Source organism: Poecilia formosa, unplaced genomic scaffold (assembly GCF_000485575.1).
Source record: "Poecilia formosa unplaced genomic scaffold, Poecilia_formosa-5.1.2 Scaffold410, whole genome shotgun sequence".
NCBI classification, from domain to species: Eukaryota; Metazoa; Chordata; class Actinopteri; order Cyprinodontiformes; family Poeciliidae; genus Poecilia; species Poecilia formosa.
Window position 1 is genome coordinate 308,579 of NW_006800349.1, and position 4,596 is coordinate 313,174.

Below are 4,596 nucleotides of genomic sequence, written 5' to 3' on the forward strand. Positions count from 1 at the left end.
CTCTGGAAGGAAACATAATTCCTCACAGGGGTTTGATGTAAATATCCATACAGGTCAGCCTGTGTCCAATTTGAATGAAAGGAGGCGCGCACGATCCGCACTGAGATAAACTTAAGACATCCAGCTGCTGCAGCGCATGATGCAACACCGCAGAGGCACCAGCAGTGTGACTGGTCCAGCTTTAAATGCATAAACTATAAACCTATCTTCTATAAACATATCTTTTATAATTTAGGAATAAATCTGATCTGCCAGTGAAACGCTCAGAGCAATAGAGACCCTCGCAATCTGACTTTAAAAAAAAATAACAATGTGTTTTTTTATTATTATTATTATTTTACTAAAAACATAAACAAGAAAGGCGGGTAAGGGTTAGGGGTAATCCTAACCCTGGCGGCGGGGCTAGTAAAGAACGGCGGGCTGCCAGGCCTATAATACATTGGGGGAAACCCTGGGAGTGCCAACAGCTCCTGTCTGGTCAGGAAGGCCCACCAGCATCTCTACTTCCTCAGGAAACTACAGACAGCTGGACTTGTGAACTCAGTTCTGAGGAGCTTCTATCGCTGTGTGGTGGAGAGCGTCCTCTGGACCTGCATCACCGCATAGCACGGCAGCTGAGAGGACAGTTCTGCAGAGCATGGTTAAGACTGCACAGAGGACTGTAAGGAGTCCTCTTCACATCAAGAAGGACTCCACCCATCCTGCACACAGTCTGTTCCAGCCGCTCCCCTCAAGCAGGAGACTGAGGAGCATCCAGGGCAAGTCCGCTCAGCTGAGAAACAGATTCTTCCCTTCAGCCATCAGGTGCAGCTTGAGTACAGCAGTCTAATTCAACTTCATCTCATAAATTATTTACACACACACACACTTTTTAATGTGTATATCTATATATCACATGAATTACTTTATGATTTATTTTTTGTTAGTACATTAAATTTCTTTATCTAGAACCTGAGTTAGAATTTTGTACCACAAACGAGCAAAGGTGATATGGCAATAAAAAAATTCTTGCATCCTTGAATCAAGAAACTGACAGACTCTATAAATGGAAGGTCTATAACTGTTATTGAAAAGAAGGGTGAATATATTGGTCACTGATTTATTTTTTTAAATGTCAGAAATGGTTATTATTCTCACTTTAACAGATGACAATAAACAAGTGAGATGGGAAAATTTTCAGTTTGAATTCAGTTGCATAATAATGCTGCACATTAATAGCTTTAGTGTGCACACATAGATATTGTCCTAAGAAAGCCAAAATCTCACTTTTACTTTCTTAAATATTGAGGTTTGAAAGGTTATTAACATTTTGGATTGACAGCGCTGTAGATGTTCAACTATAAAATTAATCATCAAAGTACAACTTGCGTAATAATTGTGCAGTATAACAGTATATATAATTTTTTTTTTCTTTTTAGTGGCTCAGTTTTCTTGAGTAAATTCCAACTCAAAGCAGGACAACTAATGTTCACCGTCATCATGAACACCAGCAAATAAGAGTAAAAGGTTCCAGCCAGGCATACAGCAGCACAGATGAGTACAGCACATCATCTCTTCAATTACCCGCGTCAGCATGTGGAAGCAGCAGTGTGAACCGTCCTGCAGACAGACGCCCCGCTCTGCACAACTTTACCATCTTCCAGAAACCCTCAACTGCCAGCCAAACCAACCTTCCCTCTCCACCTTTAATGACTATAGACTGGTTTGTTTTCCTCCCGGTTACAGCGATGCCAGTCTGCCATCCGTTTCTGCATGCACTATGAATCTCCCCTCTCACTATAGCCTGTCGCTACTGGGGTTGTCCTCATTTTTCACAAAGAAATGCTTAAAGAAACGTATTGACCCTGCTCACGGTAACCAGCATGTGGGTAAAAGATAAACAAGTGTATCTGAACACAGCAGATAGAATGGATGTTATTTCTGAGTTTAGGTTTCTTGCAAAGCCCAGCGCACTGTCGCTGTCATTAAATAATAATAATAAAAAAAAGCAGTCAACTCCAACTTTCTGTCACTTCTTTAACGTTGGTGGAGGCGCACTATGACACGCATTCCTGTCAGCACTGACTGAACTTCTTCACGGGTTTTCAGAAGGAAAATACTTCGCTACTTTTTTCTCTGCTCCGTAACGGAGGACTGATTAACAGAAACTTTTTCCCCCAACTCACCCCCACCTCTCCTCATTTAAATAACCCCGATATTTGAAGGCATCAGCGGAGTGCCCGTTTGTTTCATTTACACCAAACTTACCCTGGGAGCTTCCACATCCTTTCTGTGGACTTTTTCTTGACTTTCAACTATTTTCCGAATTTTTTATAATTTTTTTCTCATATTTTTTGCCAGACGCGGCGGGCCTGAAAATTGTTTGCTCTCTCCTCTTTCGGGCAGCCATTGTGTATGCGCTGCGATGCAACCGCACTATACAGTGGCCACGCCCACCCCGGTGCCCTGCTTCATGTGATTTGTTGACGGCGCTGCCATTTTCACGTCCATCTCTCGTACAGGCCTTTCAATAAACGGCTTTTTTTTGGACTTGCTAGTCATCCTGTCAATCGTTATTAGTGCTTTGCTCTGTTTCACAACGATAGGAGGAAGAACGGACCGCAGAAGGAATCCTATTGGACTGCCGGGCTGTCATGCGACGGGGTTAGCGCTTTCCGGCACTTTCATTGGTTTGATGTTACATTCAGGTGACGACGACTTTGGCGGAGTTTCCTGATACGCTGTAGCAGGCGTCACAGTGCATTTGGAAGCACGAGTTTGCTAGTTATTTGTAGCTTTCTAGAGCAGGACATCATATGATTTAATTTGGAGAGGATTTAGCAGATAGTACGTGGTACAGCAGTGTGATACCAGCTGAGTCAGTCACTCCGGTTTGTTTCATAACTGAGCCATGACCTTCAGCCGTGTGGGTCCACAGCGGTTCCTATAGTCTTCCCAGCGTCGTATTGTAGGTGTCCTTGGTAAAGGTAGGTGGGTTTTCTCCATGACATCACCTGAACAGGTAGAAGAGCTCTTAGCCAGCCGGTGTTGATGGCCAAATGAAGCCTTATGGACCAATTACACTTTCAAACCCATTGCTTTTGTCGAAAGGTTCATTAATCAGTTCTTCATTCATTACTCTCTAGTGACATGTGATATTGTGACGGCGTTGTCACTCAAACTACTTCGGTGTAAGCGTTCTGCCACTCCTCCAAACATTCACACTTTCCGTTAAATGGCACATATTTATCAGGTCATAAACATATCCTCTGAATTTATTTATTTATTTTGCCACCTTAAGCTTGCACGCTTTTAAAGGTGAAGTACTATTCAATTTCCAAGAACATGCCATAATATGGCACAATCAAGTAACTATGATTCCTTCAGTTATAAAAATGCCTTGAAAGAAAATAAATTTGACTTAATTTAACTTCTAAATAAATAAATATTTTAGTAATCGAGTATTCTAGGGGGCTCTTACGATTAATCGAGCAATCAGATAGAACATAAATATTGGTAAAGCTAACAGCAGTATTACTATCAGATCAACATCAGTCCAATTTTTCCATATTTGAGCATCCCGAACAATAACTTTTCTGTAGTTTAGATAATTAACCTGCAACAATAGCTCACTTTCCAAGTTAACATGCAGAAAAGTTATACAAAAATCTGAAATTATATTCAACTTGATTATAAAGAGCCAGGCTCTTATTCATAAAAAATGTCTATACTCCAGTTTTAGTTTGTATTCATCTTCAGTCAATTTCCCAGCCATTATAGCAGGGGTCCCCAAACTTTTTCCTGCGAGGGCCACATAACTGCTCCCTTTTCTGGTCGGGGGCCGGTCTTAGTTTTTCGAGAAAGAAACCTTAGAAAACTTTTGTTGAGGGGGGTAGGGGGGTGTTACTGCCGACGACATATTCGCGTTTGTAGATAGATTTTTACCCAGAATGCAAATGGAAAAAAGCCGTGAGCGAAACGTGACTGATACTGACTAGTATATATTCCATTGAGGGAAACTAAGTTTCATATCTGCTCAAGAGCCCCCCTGGTGGTTGAAGAAAAATCCACATATATATGAAAAAAAAAAACACTGAATGCTCTCTGGTATTGTTCAGGTGGCCGGACCAAATGAGAAGACGGGCCGAATCCGGCCCACGGGCCGTAGTTTGGGGACCCCTGCATTATAGCTTCTGTGTTCATGTTAGCGATGGGATTTGACAACTTCGTTTGTCACACACAGAGGCACATCTACCAGCTCAGGGTTTCCCCCAGTGCCTGGCGGCCCGCCATGCTTTACTAGCCCCGCCGCCAGGCTAAGTGTTGCTTGTTTACGTTTCAAGGAAAATAATAGTACTTCGTTACAGTACTTAAGTACAATTTTCATGTATCTGTACTTTACTTAAGTAAGATTTAATAATGGATACTTTCTACTTTTACTCCACTACATTTTACAGTAAGTATCTGTACTTTCTACTTCACTACATTTCTACAAAAGTGTCGCGTTACTCGTTACATCCAAGTCGCGTTGCGCTTTTTGTCCGTTAAAATGTGACGTTCAGGGACTTAAGGTGGCGCCGTAAAATCCGAGCAATAACGTGACTTAGTGTCTGTTGT

General features: G+C 41.8%; 1 protein-coding gene across 1 annotated transcript in view; it reads right to left on the reverse strand.

The window, feature by feature from the left end:
• Nucleotides 1-2,966, reverse strand: part of plag1 (pleiomorphic adenoma gene 1) — a 10,206-nt gene extending 7,240 nt beyond the window's left edge. Inside the window, exon 1 of the mRNA XM_007576561.2 lies at nt 2,248-2,966. The gene's annotated coding sequence lies outside the window, so the exon portion shown is untranslated. The remainder of the gene's footprint in view (nt 1-2,247) is intronic.
• Between the last annotated feature and the right edge of the window lie 1,630 nt (nt 2,967-4,596).